This window comes from Neomonachus schauinslandi, chromosome 7, assembly GCF_002201575.2.
Source record: "Neomonachus schauinslandi chromosome 7, ASM220157v2, whole genome shotgun sequence".
Lineage (NCBI taxonomy): Eukaryota > Metazoa > Chordata > Mammalia > Carnivora > Phocidae > Neomonachus > Neomonachus schauinslandi.
In genome coordinates, this window is record NC_058409.1 from 134966935 (window position 1) to 134988359 (window position 21425).

The following is a 21425-nucleotide window of genomic DNA, read 5'->3' on the forward strand; positions in this document are numbered from 1 at the left end:
TCTTCTTCTTCTTCTTCTTCTTCTTCTTCTTCTTCTTCTTCTTCTTCTTCTTCTTTTAACATATAATGTATTATTTGCTTCAGAGGTACAGATCTGTGATTCATCAGTCTTGCACAATTCACAGTGCTCACCATAGCACATACCCTCCCCAGTGTCTATCACCCAGCCACCCCATCCCTCCCACCCCCCCACCACTCTCAGGAAACAAACTGAGGGTTGCTGGACATCATTAGTTTTTGATGTAGTGACATAGGTTTTTAATCTATGTTCTCTACCCCCTCAGACCTCTTCAGCCTCCTCTTCCCTATCCTCCAGCATCAGATTTAATTTTGGTTGATCTACCTCCTTTACAACTCCAGGCCCTCTGCCTAGACTGCTTCCTGTAGGCTTTCATTTACTTAATTCTTTTTTTTTTAAAGATTTTATTTATTCATTTGAGACACAGAGATACAGAGAGAGAGAGCATGAGCAGGGAGAGAGGCAGAGGCAGAGAGAGAAGCAGGCTTCCCGCCGAGCAGGGAGCCCGATGCGGGGCTCGATCCCAGGACTCTGGGATCATGACCTGAGCTGAAGGCAGACGCTTAACCATCTGAGTCACCCAGGTGCCCCTCATTTACTTAATTCTTAAGTTTATCAGAACCTAGTGCCAATATCACTTCCTAGGAAAATTACTTCTGAAACTTGGTTGGTAGGTTCCTTGATGTATATGCTCGGAACACCCTGTGATTTTGGTTTAGAGCAATTATCACAGCTTCTTGTTTTATATGTATTTGTCTACTTACTATTTACAAATGTCTGTCATTTGCCTTAGGTGATAAACTCTATGAAGGCAGAAGCCATGGGGGTTTTATACTTCATAGTTTCCCACTTTCTAGGACAATATGCATATTAGGCACTTGCAGATTTGTTGATTGGAGAATTTGTGAGCATTCCAGTTGTTTGTGGTTAGTACTTCCATCAGATAAGGAACATTTCTTGAAGAAAAATCACTGATACTCCCCATTATATTCTATTTTTAACATTACTACATTCAGGTCTTCCTGCCCATTCCCTACCTCCCCCACATTTCTTTTAGGAAGAAGTGGCAAGTTGAGCAGAACTTACTCAAATGAGTGAGTTCACAAGAAAACTGCTGTGGTTTCATATGTCAGTGACAATTAAAATTCTGTCATTTAAGCTAAATGGATCCCAGGACTCTCTAGAAACATAATCTCAAAGACATTTCAAAATTGCAACCTGTAGAGTCCACAACTGATTTTTTTAAGGGAATAAGGAAAAATCACAAGTGGCAGCAAAAAAGAATAGTTTAACAATGATAATGGAATAGGAAAAAAGCAAGGGTTGAGAAGTATGTAATGCTAAAACAGCCTTTCCTGCCACTAGTAAAAATCTTAAATGGCTTAGTGTCTAAGCTCAGAGAGCAGAGGTTTATACAATGCTATTGATATATAAGTTATCCGCATACTTAATTGGCCTTAGGTGAAAGCACATGTAATAAATCTAGTGGTCATGGTGTGGTAATAAGCAATGGTTATTAAACATTTCAGTTCTCCTATGTAAAGATGAAAATTGAATCAAAATGTTCAGATAAGTATGAATGTTCCCTTATTTGTTTCTTTATCAAGGCAAGCTGTTTTAACTGCACACTTGATAATATTTTCCACCAAACTGTTAACATGCAATTAAAATACAATTTTGTATATTTATGGTAATACATTTCTTTTACATGTAGAAGTTTACTTTAATAGTTTAATTTAACCAAGATATAGTTGATTATAAAGGGAAATATATAAATATATGAGCAAAATTTGATTGAAATACAACACTAAAATAATTTATTTAAAAAAAATGTTCATCACTGGGGTGCCTGGGTGGCTCAGTTGGTTAAGTGTCTGCCTTCAGCTCAGGTCATGATCCCAAGGTCCTGGGATGGAATCCCGCATTGGGCTCTCTGCTCAGCGGGGAGCCTGCTTCTCCCTCTGCCTGCCCTCTGCCTACTTGTGCTCTCTCTCTCTCTCTCTGTCAAATAAATAAATAAAATCTTTTAAAAAAGATAAAAATAAAAAATAAAAAATGCTCATTGCTTTACTACTCAAATTATCAAACTGTTGGATATAAACAGCAGAGTATAAGAAATATTCTCTTTAGTTCTTTTGGGTATAAAAAGTACTGGCCATTCTGATTTTCTTCATTACATATTTTTCTTCTTCAATTAAAAAGTTAATAAATCTGGAATTAGGTATTTTGCCAACATATTACTGAATCTGTTTTTTTTAATGACTTGCATAATATTTAATAACAGAGGGGATTACTTTTAGAATGGGTAAAATGCATGAGGCTAAGCAAACTTTGAAAAGGATCAGGAGTTAAATTAATTCCAAATATTCTGAGTAATTTAGAGTGACACTTACAAAACCTTTCTGCTTTTACAATTGAAAGAATTGACCCCTGAGGTAAGATCTGAAGAACAGTCAGTATTATTATTGCTACTCATGAAATTACTTCCTTGACTTTGAATGGAACAAACTTTATTGAAAAGTTTTGATGCACTCCACAGAATGTTAATTCAAATTAATGTTCTCTCCTTGGCTTAAGAATCTCTTGTAGAAATTTTAAGAACGCCTCCCTCTACTAAGAAAATTTAAAAAGTACAGTGCAACTTTTCATTTTATTTAATATTTGTGCCATTTAAAAGTAGTCCAGAATATGCTTCTCAAAAGCAAAGTATGGTTATATACCATATACCAGACATATACCAGTTTAGTAATTCTATTTTATAATATCATTTTATTTTTTATACTCTATCATTTCAAATTAGATGCTATATCTTAGAAAATCATCTGTAGGTGTTTGATCATGTACATTGAATTCATCCAATTATATCTGCCTCTCACAAATACATACTATTTATCTGAAGGAATAATTACATAGATTTGAGAATTTTGTATCATTTGCAATAATAATTAATTTTTCCATTTTCTATTAATTTACAGTTCACATTTATTTCCTTGATTGGTTTACTTTAAGTTTTGTTATGACTATAATTAGCTATATATTAAAGTTTGTATACTTTGACACATTGGACTAATATTGATAGACTCAGCAAAAACCAATTGCTACAAATTTTATACATGTGCAAAATGCCTCATTGATTTTTTTTAAAGATTTATCTATTATTTGAGAGAGAGAGAGAGAGCATGAGTGGGGGGAGGGGCAGAGGAAGAGAAGCAGACTCCTCAAAGAGTGGGGAGTCAGCCATGGGGCTCAATCTTACCACCTTGAGCTCATGACCTGAGCCAAAATCAAGACTTGGTTGCTTAACCAACTGGGCCACCCAGGCACCCCTTCATTGATTTTTAATTTTGGAAATCACATTGTTCATTGTTTGACATTTTAAAAAATATTATTTCTAATTAGCACTGCTATGATAAACTCCCTTATTTTGTAAAGCAATTTTAGCGTTAGTGTTAGTATTATCTTAAAACAACAGGTGAAGGATCTTGCCAGTTAGTCAAAAGAAATAGAAACAAATATGAAATTAGCTTAGAAACCTTAAGAAAATCATATATGTATATATATCCCTAAATTTATTAACATAACATATATGTATCATCCTAAAAATGCTTAAATGTTAATAACAATAAAATTCCACTAAAATATTTATCATAATAATTACCTATACAGAAATAAGACATTTAATGCATTTATTTACCTTGAGAAATAAAGGACTAGTTTCCCCACAATATTTGGTAACAAACCCTCTACAACAAATGAGAACTTGTCATTTATTATTCATCCCTTGTTTGTCCATTCAAAATACACTTGTGTATCCTGAGCTAAGTATTTGTTATTGGCCCTTCCAGATCCATACCCCGCATTTATAAACAGATTCCTGGCTCATGAAGCAGACCTATATGGACTACACCCTTGCTCTGTTTCTGTTAGGCTGTCAGTTGGTGTCCTGGAAAAAGATACCAGGTAGAAAGCAGAGTGAGAGCAGAGTGTTTCTACCCAGCTCCACTTGAGGTTGCCTCTTTGTGGCTCTGTTCTTGACTGATGTGTCCAGCTCCACTCAAAGGGGACTTCCTTGTGTGACTTTCTCTACGTTGTTCTCTTGGGCCTAAGAGTAGTGGAAGCTTATTTATTGCACAGCCACATGACTCTTTGTAAAAGTCTTTTGTAAATACATTCTGCTTGAATGATCCCAACTTTGGGTGTCCCAACTGTTTCCTGCTGTGGCCAGTTTTATACTGTCTACCACCCACCAAATGTGGTTCTTATTAATGTCAAGATAGTACTCTTTTATCTGTTTATGTATTCTTTCATTATGTATTTATTATTTATTTATTCATCCATTCACTCACTTATTGTAATTTGAAGGGGAACAGAGACCTTTCAATTTCTGTTCTTGCATCTTTAAATAAAATTAGCTCTAAAGGTCTCAACCTCTGCCCTTTTCCCACACCAGTCATCCCAAACATTCAAAATCCCGATCTATAAAAGCAAAACCACACGAAGATCCAAGGAGTTGTGATTTTAAAATGTGAGAAGATATTTTGTGACAGTATTCTCCTTTCCATGTGAGAGCAGAGCATGTCTTTTGTGTAGAAACTCAGTGGTGAAATGCAGAGCGTCTTCCCTCATTAAACACTGTTCAGATGTTTTTGACTAGAAATGTATTCTTGAAATGTATTCATTATAATGATAATTTTCTACTAATAAAATCATGTGAATTACCAATGGGGATTGTTAAAAAGAGTTTTTTGTTTATGTGTGTGGTTCATAATTACAACAATACAAAAAAAAATCATTCTTCAAGAATAGTAAAAGAAGCTATGGTTCCTTCTCATTATTTTTTAAAATATGGTTATATAATAATTTTAAAGACAATTACAGGACACTTTTTGGGTTAAGAAACATTAAAAGCATTTAAAAGCATTTAAACATAAATGACTTTAAAATATTTAAAACATATAAAATTTCAGTTTTGCTATTTTCAAAAATATTCATTTATTTAATTTTTAAAATAAGTTTTAAGATAATATATTGATTCTAATTCTTGAAACAGACTGTAACAATACATGATATTTATCATTTTGTCATCATCCTATGAGATAATTCATAATATTTTATGAAGTTCAGATTAGAATTCAGGAATATAAAAAAATTAAAGCAACATGACATAAAATATAGTAAATACAGAAGATTAGGACAATAAAAATATGAAATATATTATAAAACTGGAGTGTTAATTTTTTTGTTTTCCTCTTTGCCCTAACTTGAACTAGCTTCATCAAGACTTTTGGATTTAGATTGATTTTATGTCCATTCAAAATATAGGAGATGCTATTCCTGTTTCTTTGAAATGGTTGTACCATTTAATTGCAGTTTTGTCTGAAATTAGTATCTTATAAAAATTTTATCTTCCCTAAAGGAATTCGTACTTGGGCTTGCTTCGCTCCAAATATTGCCTTTGTTATTCAGGGGCTCTTTATAGGCTTTTTCCCTCTCTCTGGATACAATTGTCAAATACATGGAACTAATCAGTCAATCATCTTCTCTCTCTCTCTCTCTCTCACACACACACACACACACACACACACACAATGGTTCAAATATGGGCAGAAATATATTCATGAGATTTCAGGAGAATGAGTAAAATTATAGTTAAAGAGAATGAGAATGATGAGCAACTGAACACAAATATAATAATAGACTTTTATAAAAGCCATTGGAGCAAATAAAATCAGGATTATTTTTGAGGAATATGTCTCCTCTCCTGAAATCTGTTACAGAACTTCACTGCAAATACTAATATTCAACTTAATATTTTTCACTTATCCTTAAGTCCTTCAAGCATTTAGTAAATATTCAAGAAGACTTCTGCTAAGTCATCTGTAAAGTTTATTTGAATTTAAGTAAATTCTGCCATGCCAGAACTATCTTTAACTCATCTATCCTCAGAATGGAGCACATTCTGGGGCAAGTAATAGATATTTAGTTAAATGTGTCTCTAATTAACTATTGGCACATATACTATACAATGAGGATAACATCTTTAATCAAGGATAAGCAGGCATTCTAAAAGTGAGAAATTCAAGAGCAGCCCAATACCACCAATTTGGAAAATCTGGTGTCAGATGAGTGAATTCATCACTCAAGCACCCCCAAAGGAATTTAAAGACGTGTTCAAGGATGTCTGGCTGCTACTTAATAATGACAGTCTCCTCAGGGAAGGGGCAGCACATGTGTTTGCCTCGTTCATGCCTGGGAAGATAGAAGGATACGAAGATCAGGTCTTAATTACAGAGCACAGTGACCTGGGTAATAGCAGATTTTTAGATCCAAGAAACAATATTTCCTTTAAGTTTGATCACTTACAGAAAGAAGCCAGTGACATCCACCCAGCCAGAGGACATAGATGGAGGTACAAACTTTTACAGAGAATCCTGTGACGATTTTAAAAGGGTCTATGTGAAAGATCATCATTTCAATGATTTCTGTACTCTTTATGCTAAAACTATAGATGGCAAAAGACCACTGTTGCATGTATCAAAGCCACTAGTTTTCAGCCTAAAAGCTTCCGGAATGGTCGTTGGAGATCAGAATGGAAGCTCACCATCACACCATCTACAGCCCAGGTTGTTGGAATACTCAAGATTCAGGTTCACTAGTATGAAGACGGCAATGTTCAGTTGGTTAGTCATGAAGACATATAGGACTCAGTAACTGTTTTGAAGGAAGTCCAAACTGCCAAGGAGTTTATTAAAATCATAGAGCATGCAAAAAATGAGTAGCAGGCAGCAATTAGTGACAAATATCACACAACGTCAGACACCACATTCAACACCTTTTGCCATCAGTTGCCAGTTACCCACACCAAAATCGACTGAAACAAGATTGGTAAAGAAATGCAGAATGCTTAAAGGCTGAATGTAAGGATTCTTCAGTATGTAGGAAGAAAGGATTCAATATGTGGTCATGTGATCAATAAGTGATTTATAAACAAGAGTGACATTTTGCCTGGGCTTTAGTTAACAGGTTTTCTAGCCCTCACAGAATACTGTTGAACCTATAGCATCATTTTGATTCTCTTGTGCTCTCTGCCTTGTAATTTTTGTTTTCACTATATCTACTTGTAATTTTTTTTTTAATTCTGCCATATTTAGTGATGAAGAGAGTGATGTATCCTGGAGTCATTTTCCTGTTTAGATCATTTTCCTAGCCATGAAGCCCTGTTACTGATATAGACAGGTAATGTGCTCCATATTTTTCTACCCCTGTCCTTCAAAGCGCTTCTGGTACTTCAGTGATTTTTACTGATCCACCAACAACTAAAGAGGCTACGCTATAAACTAGCTGAGTAGAAGACACATTCATCCTTCTCCTTCCAATTGCTTTGATCATCATTTATAACATCTCATAACTGGGGGCACCTTGGTGACTCAGTCGGTTAAGCGTCTGACTCTTGATTTCATCTCAGGTCATGATCTCAGGGTTGTGAGATGGAGCCCCGTGTCAGGCTCTGTGCTGGGTGGCTTGGAGCCTGCTTAACATTCTCTCTCCCTATCCCTCCGCCCCTCCCCTTAAGTCTGTGCCTTCTCTCTCTCTCTCGCACTCCCTCTCTCTCTCTCAAAAAGAAAAAAATGTAAACATCTCATAATTATAGTTTTTAAAAGTTTGGAATTGGGCTTTTCAGGTCCCATTGTGGGGGCAAAGGAAGTTGTCTGGAAATTCCATTATAACAAACTGCTCTGGGGAAGTTGTATTTTAATCCAGAGTCTTCAGCCACTGTCCCTGCACATAAATGTGTTGGCTTTCTCCTCTTCCCTTGTTGTCTCCTTCCCATCTAGTACCATTGTAGCTGTAGACATAGGTCTGCATTTTTAGACAAGTTTTACTCATTTATTATTATTTTTTATTACTCATGAACTACTGACATACTACGGATGTAGTAGAGTTTAAAATTTGAAAAATGCAGATGTTGAAGGAATAATAGGTATCTTGTGCTTTAATACTTTGTGGTGGGATTGTACTATAAGCAAATGAATCAAACAACTATGTAAATCACAGACAAAAACTGAAGATGAACCAAAGTGCAAAGGATATATTCCAGGTGGTATCTTTCTACTGTAACCTGCTATTTAAGGGAATACTAGTGATTTGTTCTAAATTGGATGCACAACTTATTCCAAATTACTCTTCCTCAGTCCTGTCTGCCAAGAACTCAGATGTAACCCTGACACAGCAGCTCTCCCCAGGTGTATTGGCAGGTATATGCGTGATCTCCCAGAATACACAGGTGACAGAGATATGATATGACAACTGCTAATGGTAGATTCATTTCTATTGTTTACACTTCTATGGCCAGGCCTTAACGGAGGGTCAGTTTTTCAAAAAACAGGTGGTGTCTCCCTATTTGCCTCCAGATACATGTCAAAAAAGAAGGGGGTTTTTGTTTCAGCTTTCTCTTTCCTCAGCAATACAGTCAAGCAAGTTTGTTTCCAAGTGACCCATTGAGCGACAGAAGCATTTTTGTTTATTTCAAATAAAATATGTTTGCATTAAAAAAATAAAAGTAAGAAATGCATTTAACAAGTCACATTTACAAAGAACAAATAATGGAGAACATTCCTTTCAAATATTTCTAATGTGCTTCCCATTTTCATTGACCTTGATTTTTCCTAAAACAACTTCTCCCTAGTCAATTCACTTATCTAGGATAGAATTAAATTACATGTCAAAAACTCTTTATTCCTCAAATCACTTTTGGTTCAAAGCATGTAAAGGTAGTTAAATTTTGAACAAATTCATTGTTGTATTACATTTTCCTTTCACTGGGGAAGAAATCAGGAGGAAGAAAGGCAGGTGTAATTGAAAGAATGGAACACATGAGGCTTGCATTGTGTTCATAAAGTCATCAACAAGAAGAGACATGAAGAACAAGGTTCTTACTTCTTAGCTCAATTTAGATGAAAACTTTGTATGGAAATAGTTAAGTGATTTCTACTTACTTTTTTGTGATATTTAAATTTAATGTTATCAAAGAATCACATCTAAACAAAAATTCTTATGCATTATCTCCGTACTCTTTAAGAATGATTCTTCTCTCAGGCTAGTTTACTCAAATCTAACTAGTTTATTTTATCTGCCAGGATGCAGAGCTGATACCAGAAGGTGAAAAACTTTTCTACTCAGTAACCATTTAAGAAACACTGGAAAATTAGAAAGGTATTTTGGAAATTAGCTCTTATTCAAATAAGAAAAAAAAATCTATTCTATACTGAAAGGAATTATTGGTATTTTCTTCTAATTAGAAGGGTTTTTTTTTAAGCTAAAGGTCCTCAAAAAGTAATAAAGACATGCTGCAATCCAGCCAGGGTTTAAAAGTTATCTCCTCCACTCAATACTTGTGCAACCATCTATATATTCATTAACATTTTGGACCTTGGAAGGAGGAAATAGTTATTATACTGTTGGGTTATTCATCCATATGAGTGACTCCATTAGTATTTTTCAATAAATGTGACTTTTATTATCATCAGTAACTAAGTATTGGATACATAATAAACCTTTCATAAATAGTACAAATGAATTAACCACTACCAATGTCTCACATTAATGTAATATGGTATATTTCACACATATTAAAATAAAGCTCCATACTTAAAAAGGTGATTTTCTTAGAAGATCAGACTTATATAAGATACGCATTTTAAATTTATTTCATGGAATATAGTATGTTTGCACAGCAATATATTTAGCTGAGAAAACTATTCCTTGTTCTCAATATATTTTCTGCTTTGTAATTGCTGATCTTTATACTCACCTCATGCTTTTCACTCAATATCAGCTTCCTCTACCAGGATGATTGCTAATCAGTCTCCACCTAAATGCACATTTGCTGTTGAGAGGTCAGGCAAGATGGGGACTTAGAAATCTCCATTGGATTGGCAAAATGTATTCCACGGTGATTTCTATATGAACAGATATGGAGACACACAAAAACAGGATTAAAGTTGCTTAAAAAGTGCATGAGGAAAAATATTAAAAGTTTTATAGAAAAAATAATGTATCTTCAACAAGCAAGAGGGAATAAAAACAGAGGATGGAGGCAGTTTTAGATTGAAAGGGACATAAGAGACATAATACATATAAATGTGAACATTGATTCTGTTTCAAATAAGTTACAAAATGTCATTTTTTGAGATAAGGGGGGAAATTTGAAAATGGACATGATATTAGATGATACAAAATAGCTAATTTCCATGTCATGATGTATAGAAAGGACACTGTGGTCATGCAAGAAAAGTTCCATAATTTTATAAGATGCTAATAAAAATATATAGGGTAAAGTGATATAAAGTCAAGAATTTTCTTTAAAACACCAAAGGAATGTGAATAGATGAAACAATGTTGTAAAACCTTTATAACAATTGAATCTAAGTAAATACTCTATAGAAAATTATTCTTTCTTCTTTTATGTAATCCCTTAAAATAAAATTTAATTTAGAAACATTTTTAAACGAAGTAATCTTATCCTATGTTTCCAGCACAAGGCTGGAATATATACATGACCATCCTCCTGCTGAAAAGTATTAAAAATGCTGTATAAAATTTAAAATAAATAAATAAATAAAAGTAAACAAACTTCGTAATTTCATTAAGGACTTAGCAAGGAAATAAAGAATTCTGAGACCAAAAACTAATTTAAAAGCAAGAAAGAAGAGAGGTAAACAGCATTTTACTAGAACAAGCTACTTGCCCTGAGGACATTGTAAAATGAAACCTAAGGAAATTGAACTTTATTTTTTATGTATTTCTGGGACTGGCTCAAGGTGGCAAGCCTTTTAGTAGAACTTCTAAATACAGTTGGGACTTCAAATGACTATAACTTCAGGGTAAGTGTGCGCTAAATATCAGGTCACTTTCTCTCACCCCATGCTAGATTAAAAAAAAAAAAATTCCTCAAAATGCAGAGCTAGGTGGGAAGAAAAAACTTTCCCTGAAAATTAATAAATGATAAGTTAGCTTTAATAGTTCTTCATGCTGAATTCAGATAATCTGGTTGAAAAAATAATAATCAGATCCAAAGTAAATACAAGTCATTTGAAGGAAGTCTGCATGTTCAAAGAATTTGCATGAATAAAGGTCCATGTAAAATAAGCTCACAGTTAAAAATCACAAAACATACAGGGAAATAAGACAAGTGAGGGACAGTAGAAACAGCAGAACATTGAATAACACTCAAAACAGAGGCTTGAAATTGAATTTTTAAAACTGAAAATGAATTAAGAATTTTTCCTATTTATAAGTAACAAAAAGTAATTAAAACATAAATGCATTACAGTTAAGTATTACAGAAGACTCTTACATTGCTTGCCCCAATATTTCATACCTCCCAGTATACAGGCTTTGTTGAGCCATCTCCCACACTGACTCCGAGTTTGACAATTTTTCCTGCTTTGGTCAATGGAAAATTAGCCAGCATAAATAGGTGTATATATGATAAGCACTGGCACATTCGGGTATGTTCTCTAGAAATGTTCCCTTTTAGAAATCAGCCTCTATGCTACAAAAAGTCTTAGGAAATAATCCTGAATTAAGAGAGAAAACAGAGCCAGGGTGTTTGAAAGACCATCATGGATGTTCTAGCACCAGCCAAGCATCTAGCTGAGTGTAATCATGTAGATGACCTTAACTATGGTGACACTGAGCCCATTCGACCCATAGAATCACAAAAATTAATAAATCAATATTCTTTTACAGCAGTAGTAGATAAACTTTTTCTGTAAAGGTAGTAAATATTTTAGGCTTTGTGGGTCATACAATCTCTGTTCCAATAACTCAGTTCTATCCTGTAACACACAAGCGGCCATGGACAGTATGTAAATAAGTGAACATGGCTCTGTTTCAATAAAACTCTATTCGTGGGCATGGGAAGTTGAATGTTATATCATTTTCACATGTCACAAAATATTTATAACCATTTAATAATAAAGCACCTTTCTAGGCTCAGAGGTATACCAAAACAGGTGTTGCTCCTCATTTGGCTTTCAGGCTATAGTTTTCTGATCCCTGTTGTAAGCAACTAAATTTTGTATTGAGTTGGTACACATCAATAGATAACTGAAACAAAAATTGTTACTGGAAGTTGGCTCCTGCTATAAAGAACTTTGCTTGTTACATCTTAGGTACATTAATCCTTTAGTCTAATGTCACTTCTGTTTGGCCTTTTTTTTTTTTTTTTCCATTTCCATCATACAGTTCATGGTTTCACCTTCTTTCCTAAGATATGAACCTAATTTATTTAAATATTTTTGTCACATGATTGGGGCAAAACAAATAAGATTATTTTACAGATTATATACAAGTTATACTTTCATATCCATGTAAAATATTTTGTGTAAGAGAAGCTGTGTTCAGTGGGAAATTAGCAAGCATAAATAGGTAAATATATGATAAGCATTTGCATATTGGGGTATGTATAATTTTAATTATAGAGCAAGGCATAATTTTACCCACCAATAAAAAAAAAAACGATAGTTGATTTATAGGTCCAACCAATTCTACCATCTTCCTGTTTTCCTAAGAAAGCTGTTGGTTCATTTTTCCATCCTAGGTAGAATTTTTCTTGGCTTAAACTTTGAACTATAGAATCAGGCTCAGACAGATACTGTGCCATGCCCTTGGTCGTAGCCATAAAAATGCAACATCATACTCTGACCTTATTAGTCGAACAGTCTATTTTTGTAGAAATAACCAAGGATTTATTTCTAACTGAAAAGGAATAAAATATTTCTGTTTGAACTCTATAGGCCATATTTTAGAATCTAAAATGATAGTTTTCTTTCCATTTCGAGATACCAATTTTTCTTTGAAAGATACCTGTGTTTGGTTTGTTCGGATGGACTTTTTCTATCATGTCATTCAGATTTCAGTTCTTTGATAGAAGAGCTAAAGGATTTTGTTTTCTGGTGTCTCATCTATAATGGGCTCTACATATCTATGAAACCCTTACTGAAGAGTCTCTATTTTGAAGTTATTTTTATCTTTAATACAATAGGTACAGTTTAAGGATTAATCTCCAGAGCTTTTATTATGTTTTTAAATGTGTCTTCTTGTATAAACTGTGAAACAGAACACTTTGGTTGAAGAGGAGACTTCTTTTTTCTCTTTTAAGGTGTTTCCTTAATCAATTGTAACTTGAAGCCTTGGTGGCAAGTTTAAAAGGATGTAAAAGTGTCAAACTTATCTTCCATGCTATTTTTAGGTTTGCTGATAAACATAGGTTTAGGATTATGTTGATAAAACATGTGCATTTATTATTTCTCTATATTTTTTAAAGTAGGCATATCATGGGAAGAACATAAATAATTTTAGTTGTCTGTACCAGGGGTGTTTATGGTTCTATACAAGTGGTAAGTGAAATAGTGATGTATTGTGTGACTATCAGATTGAAATAAGATTCTTGTTGAGAGGTCAGAATTCAACTGTAATGTAGCTGCCGTATGGACAAAAGGCAGGGGAAGTGATTTGAGTTATAAGTAGGTTTGCCCTGACCATAACCAAGTTTTAGGAATTAGAGGCAAAGGGAAGTCAGATTCCTCAGAATATAACAAATAGCTTGGCAGTTAATAGGATTTGTGCTTAAAGTCCATTAAACCTATCTCTATTACCCCATGCTCTTCAATCTCTTTAGGTAGAATTAACTTCCTCCACTAACTTGGTTGTCAGAAGAAACACTCCTGAGGGATTTACCTTGATTGATGGGGAACTTTGTTTCATGATAACTTCGGTTATAGCACAAGAGAATGAAATAATAAAATTACTGGCAGTTACTGTTAGCTGATTCCACATGGACAGAATCCGGAAAAACGTATAAAAAACTTCTTTCTATTGGTGTGAATTAAATTTTCTAATCCATAGATCTTCAAATTAGAGTTTAGTGTCTTAGTTTCTCTAAGATCCTCCCTCTCAGGGGATGAGTTCCTGTTATTGGTAGGACATCTATTTGTTTTTTTTAGAACCCTGTTCTTCTACCTCCTTTAATTATCCTCAAGCATTTCAATTCTCTAGCATCCCTAGTCTCCTTCCCTAGTATTTTTTCTTCCATCTTTAGTGTGTGTTACCAGTTACTCTATTATATCCAGGTTCACATTTCAGACCAGCAGTAAATCAGTGGCAAACAGACAAAGAAAAAAAACCAAAAAAACAGAAAAGCAAAATGTTTATATATATATATATATACACACATATATATATGTATATATATATATGTATATATAGATAGATAGATACACACACATGTATATATATATATAAATTCCCTAATGCCAAGTAACTATAAGACAATAAAATCTTTTAAGTCTTCAAGATTGATTTCCTCTTAGCAAATTTTCCATGAGATATATTTCTATTACCGTATCTGCTTTGAGCTGCAAAACCAAAAGTTATTCCCCATCTGTTATCTAATCTTTTTTCAACTCTAGGCCCTAGATGAGGGAAGGACATGCTACACAATTAAGTGTTGGAGTAGGAAAAAAAATCAGGCATAATAATCTGATTAATATAATATGTTCTTTTACTGCAGAGTTCAAAAAGTTATTAGGCTAATCAGAAATGCAAAATTTATATAGGAAAATTAGCATATAAGATTTTCTTTTTTTTAATTTTATTTTTTTTTAAGATTTTATTTATTTGCGAGAGAGAGAATGAGAGACAGAGAGCATGAGAGGGAGGAGGGTCAGAGGGAGAAGCAGACTCCCTGCTGAGCAGGGAGCCCGATGCGGGACTCGATCCCGGGACTCTGGGATCATGACCTGAGCTGAAGGCAGTCGCCTAACCAACTGAGCCACCCAGGCGCCCCAGCATATAAGATTTTCAAAACTCGTTAGAATGCTAAGCCATTTTCAGAAAACACTATGGCATTATTTCCATAATATATATACCTGAGTGGAAAAAAAATTCACCTAATAGTAACTCTGAATTAATTTTTATAGTTGTTACCATTATAAAAAGATTAGAATCATTTTATTCTTTTCCATCCCAGAACTTCTTGCTAAAATGTAGACTGTCAAATATTAATACAAGTATTTTTCATCAACATTCCTATTCTATCCACTCAAATCCTCTTCTCTTGTACATTGCATAACTAAAATTTGGCAAAATCCTAGGTAAGCATAGTTATAAATAGTTACACAATCTTACATAGCATTCAAAACATATAAATGATAAAAAGCAAGTTGGAAATCCTCTTCCAGAAATCAACTTCCACATAGACATAATTATGTAAGATGCTGAATTTTATTTAACAGGTTTTAAACACACTGCGTATTGAACAATAACAAAACAAGTGATCAGAGATATAAAATAGCTGTATTCAACAGAAACAAACATTTAAGTGACATTCATTATTACTGGATTCTTCAAAAGTCTCTCATATCCCATTGGACATTCTGATGACAGGGAAATAGTGCTTAAATTCTTTAAGACAGAGATTCCATTCTCCAGATGCTTTTATCCAGCAAATATTAGTATGTATGTTAGATTTATTGTAATTTTGAGTTTCTTTAGTCATGTTTTTCCACAGCCTCCATCAGAAACTTGTTTTATTGCTCATTTTAAATTGGTTATATTAAACTAACATATTTTATAACATCCATGTTGAGAAATAGAAGAAAATGTAAAGTAGGCCTAATGAAATTTAAAAGAAAAAAATATAGGCTTTAACGAAAAAACAAAATCTAAACTTAATACATTTATGTCATCTTGGCCTAAAGTTATCTCTAGAAGATAAATGGAAGGTAAGTACTGGGTTCTGCTTGGAGCACTGGGTGTTATGCACAAACAATGAATCATGGAACACTACATCAAAAACTAATGTTGTAATGTATGGTGATTAACATAACAATAAAAATTTTTTAAAAAGTACTGGGTTCTTTGCACAATTTTTAATATAGAAACATAACACACTTTGTACAAATGTAGAAGAAAATTAGCATTCAAGTTATTTTAGATATTTAGAATTTTACATAAACAAATGGAGTCAGAGATGTGGTTGGACCATCTTAAATAGCATTCAAATAATATAAATAATAAACAGGAAGTAAACAAAATTTTCCTTGTAGAAATCAACTCTTACCAGGACAAAGACTATTAATGAATGATGGCTTTTAAACAAATCTGAAGAACATGAAGTTGCTAGCCAAGTGGATACCTACCTCTAAGTAGTGGAATCAGCAAATGCAGTATCTGTGAGTTGTTTCCAGAAGAGCAAGGAGACCTTGATGACTGGGTGGAATGAGCAAAGGGTACAGGCAGTAAATCAGACTGGAGTCAGGGTGTTAATGGGGACACATAGGGGAAGGCCTTGGAAAACACAGTAAGGATTTTGGCTTTTAATACGAGCGAGAAAGGAAATTAATGTGACATTTTTGGAAAGGTGTAACGTGTTTGGACTTAATTTTAACAGGATTATTCTTGAGGAAGAAATGAGAAGAGGACAAGAACTGAATCAGGAAGAGCTTTTTTGGAGGTTGTTGCATTAATCAAGGAGAAAGGTATAGGGGCTTAAACTGGGTGATGAAAATAGAAGTTGTTAGAAGTGATAAATTACAAATGTATTTTCAAAGTATAGCCAACAAAATTCTCAGGTGGATTAAATGATACTCAAGTTTCTGTTTTGTTTTGTCTCCAAAAGCAACTGGAGAGGAAGAATGAGATGTAGTTTGTAGGCAGACTGTCAGGTTCTCAAATAAAAAGAAAGAGGCAGTGTTAAATCTTGATATTGATCCCACAGGTGGCAATGATAAAAGTGACTCTAATATGATTCTTTTTTTTAAAATATGTTGGTACTAAGATGTTGACAGATTGTTAAAATAAAGAAAAGGCAGAGCAGCTCTTGAAGGATATAGAAAGAAAATAATTTACGTAGAAGGATGAGGATTTGACAATCAATATTAGCAAATATGTTTGAACATATATTCAATACCGGGTGTTCTTCTAGGCATCAGAGATTATAGTAGTCAACCGCAGAGAGAAAATTAACTCTCTCCAATGTCAACAGTCCTAACAACAGTGATTGTCATTTATGGAAGAGGGTAAAAGGATGGTAAGTGTTCTCTATTCGTGTGCATCTCAGGCTGAGAGTGTGTGTGTGTATGTGTGTTTAAAATATTATATGGTATCAACCCATTAAAATAATAATATGCTATATGTTAACTAACTTGAATTTAAATTAAAAAAACAAAAACAAAAACCTTTCTTTTATTTAGATCAGTGGAGCTCCACTCTACATGTTAGATGAGATGCTGCCCAATTCATAAATCATTTAATAAAGCCAATTAAATCTTCAAATTAAAAAAATCATATGGTATATAATATGAAAACAAGCTGTTGAACTGTGCCTCTCCTCCAAAATTCATATATTAAAGCCCTAATCTCCAATGTGACTGTATTTAAAATAGGGCTTTTATGTTGGTAAATATGATACAATGAAATCATAAGATGGAGCCCTAATCTGAAAGTATTGATGTCCTTGTAAGAGGAAGAGACATAAGAAACGTCTTTCTCCCTGCACAAAGGAAATGTGAGAACATAGAGAAAAGGCGGTCTTTTTTTTTTTTTTTTAAGATTTTATTTACTTATTTGATAGTGAGGGAGAGAAAGAAAGAGAGCAGGGGTTAGGGCAGAGGGAGAAGCACGCTCCCCACTAAGCAGGGAGCCCGATGCGGGGCTCCATCCCAGGCCCATCCCAGGCACCTGGGATCATGACCTGAGCCTAAGGTAGACCTTAACTGCTTAACCAACTGAGCCACCCAAGTGCCCCCCAAAAAGGCAGTCTTTTGCAATCCAGGAAGAGATGTCTTATCAGAAACCAACCCTGCAAGCTCCTTGATCTTGGACCTCCCACTTTCAGAACTATGGGAAAATAAAATGATGTCTAAGCCATACCGTCTGTAGTATTCTGTTGCGGCAGACTGAGAAGACAAATATACAAGCTGAACATTCTGTATTATACTCTCACTAGTGTATTTTCTTTTGCTTCTATATCATGTGTGTCAGTCTGTGCTTGATGCACATAAGAGAAAATAAACTGGTAAATTTAGTGGATTTGAAGTTAATACAGAGATTTAGGTACTTACATAAATATTGCAATGGCTAGAGAAGAGAGACTCCAGGCTTGACTATATGGATACTCTCTGAACAGCATCTAGAATTGTTCTGCCAAGGGAGCTGCTATTTTTTTTTTCTTGTTAATACATCTTTTATTACAGGAGTCTCAGCTAAGAGCTCAGAAGGAGAGAGGAAAAATTATTTTTCATCCCCTACAAAGTCGTAACTTTGGCAACAGGGCCTGATACATAGTATATGCCCAATAAAATGTTAGCAAACAGAATACTGATGCAAGCTTAAGCCAAGTTTAAGCCACCTGAGTGTTTTTCCTGAGGAAGCTGCTATTTTTAAGCTATTTAGACACAAAAGAATATGGAAACCACTGATTCACAAGAGCCAGCAGGCTCCAAGATGGCTCTTCCTTAGTTATCTGTAATCTAGATTCAGGGATTCCCAGACCTCTTGTTGAATTCTGTTAGCTCCCAAACTATGCCAGAACCCTTAAGATTCTTTTTTTTTTATTTAAATTCAATTAGCCAACATATAGTACATCATTAGTCTCAGATACAGTGTTCAACAATTTATCAGTTGCATATAATACCCAGTGCTCATTACATCACATGCACTCCTTAATGGCCATCACCTAATTACCCCATCCCCCACCCACCTCCCCTCCAGCAACCTTCAGTTTGTTTCCTATAGTTAAAAGTCTCTCATGGTTTTTCTCCCTCTTTGATAACTTCCCATTCAGTTTTCCCTCCCTTTCCCTATGATTGATCCTCTGTGCTGTTTCCTATATTCCACATATGAGTGAAGCCATATGATAATTGTCTTTCTATGATTGACTTATTTCACTCAGCATAATAAACCCAGTTCCATCCATGTCAATGCAAATGGTAAATATTCATCCTTTCTGATGGTTGAGTAATATTCCACTGTGTGTGTGTGTGGGTGTGTATGCCACATCTTCTTTATCCATTCAGCTGTCAATAGACATCTTGGCTCTTTCCAAAGTTTGGCTACTGGACATTGTTGCTATGAACATTGGGGTGCATGCAGGTGCCCCTTCAGATTGCTACATTTGTATCTTTGGGGTAAATACAGAGTAGGGCAATTGCTAGGTTGTAGGGTAGCTCTATTTTCAACTTTTTGAGGAACCTCCACACTGTTTTCCAGAATGGCTGCACCAGCTTGCATTCCCACCATCAGTGTAAGAGGGTTACCCTTTTTCCTCATCCTTGTCAACATTTATTTTTTCCTGTCTTGTTAATTTTAGCCATTCTGACTGGTGTAAGGTGGTATCTCATTGTGGTTTTGATTTGTATTTCCCTGATGCCAAGTGATGTGGAGCATTTTTTTCATGTATCTGTTGGCCATTTGCATGTCTTCTTTGAAGAAATGTCTGTTCATGTCTTCTGCCCATTTCTTGAGTAGATTATTTTTTGGGGGGTAGTGAGTTTGATAAGTTCTTTATAGATCTTGGATACTAGGGCTTTATCTGATATGTCATTTGCAAATATCTTCTCCCATTCCATAGGTTGCCTTTTAATTTTATTAACTGTTCCCTTTGCTGTGCACAAGATTTTTTCCCAATAGTTCATTTTTCCTTTTTTTCCCTTGCCTTTGGAGATGTGTCTAGCAAGAAGTTGCTGCGGCCAAGGCCAAAAAGGTTGCTGCCTGTGTTCTCCTCTAAGATGTTGATGGATTCCTGTCTTACGTTTAGGTCTTTCATCCATTTTGAGTTTATCTTTGTGTATGGTGTAAGAAAAAGGTCCAGTTTCATTCTTCTGCATGTGATTTTCCAATTTTCCCAACACCATTTATTGAAGAGACTGTCCTTTTTCCACTGGATATTCTTTCCTGCTTTGTTGAAGATTAGTTGACCAAAGAGTTGAGGGTCCATTCCTGGGTTCTCTATTCTGTTCCATTGATTATGTTTTTGTGCCAGTACCATACTGTTTTGATGATCACAGCTTTGTAATAGAGCTTGAAGTCCGGAATCATGATGCCACCAGCTTTGCTTTTCTTTTTAACATCCCTCTGGCTATTTGGGGTCTTTACTGGTTCCATACAAATTTTAGGATTGTTCCAGCCTTGTGGAAAATGTCAATGGTACTTTAATAGGGATTGCACTGAATGTGTAGATTGCCCTGGGTAGCATAGACATTTGAACAATATTTATTCTTCCAATCCATGGGCATGAAATGTTTTTCCATTTCTTTCTGTCTTCCTCAATTTCTTTCATAAGTGTTCTGTAGTTTTTAGAGTATAGATCCTTTACCTCTTTGGTTAGGTTTATTCCTAGGTATCTTATGGTTTTTGGTGCAATTGTAAATGGGATCAATTCTTTAATTTCTTTCTTCAGTTTCATTGTTAGTGTATAGAAATGTAACAGATTTCTGTGCATTGATTTTATATCCTGCCACTTAGCTGAATTCCAGTATGAGTTCTAGCAATTTTAGAGTAGAGTCTTTTGGGTTTTCCACATAAAGTATCATGTCATCTGCAAAGAGTGAGAGTTTGGTAAAAAAAAAAAAAAAAAAAGAGTGAGAGTTTGACTTCTTCTTTGCCAATTTGAATGCATTTTATTTCTTTTTGATGTCTGATTGCTGAGGTTAGGACTTCTAGTAACTATGTTGAACAATAGTGGTGAGAGTGGGTATCCTTGTCATGTTCGTGACCTTAGGGGAAAAGCTCTCAGTTTTTCCCCATTGAAAATGATACTCACTGTGGGCTTTTTGTAGATGGCTTTTATGATATTGAGGTGTGTTACCTCTATCCCTATACTATGGAGAGTTTTTAATCAAGAAAGGATGCTGTATTTTGTCAAATGCTTTTTCTGCATCAGTTGAGAGGATCATATGGTTCTTGTCCTTTCTTTTATTAATGTAATGTATCACAGTGTTTGATTGTGAATGTTGAACCACCCTTGCAGCACAGGAGTAAATCCCACTTGGTCGTGGTGAATAATCCTCTTAATGTACTGTTGGATCCTGTTGGCTAGTATCTTGGTGAGAATTTTGGCATCCATGTTCATCAGGGTTATTGGCCTGTAGTTCTCCTTTTTGATGGATTTTTTGTCTAGTTTTGGGATCAAGGTAATGCTGGCCTCATAGAATGAGACTGGAAGTTTTCCTTCCATTTCTATTTTTTGAAACAGCTTCAGAAGAATAGGTATTAGTTCTTCTTTAAATATTTGGTAGAATTCCCCTGGGAAACCATCTACCCCTGGACTCTCTAAGACTCTTAGCAGCAATCTGGAGGCCTAGATTTAAAATACTCTTTAACTAGGTTCTAACTCAGAGGTC

At 34.6% G+C, this 21425-nt stretch overlaps 1 pseudogene; it reads left to right on the top strand.

The window, feature by feature from the left end:
- Positions 1-6140: 6140 nt before the first annotated feature.
- LOC110591616 lies at positions 6141-6926 on the top strand (annotated as a pseudogene).
- Positions 6927-21425: the final 14499 nt, after the last annotated feature.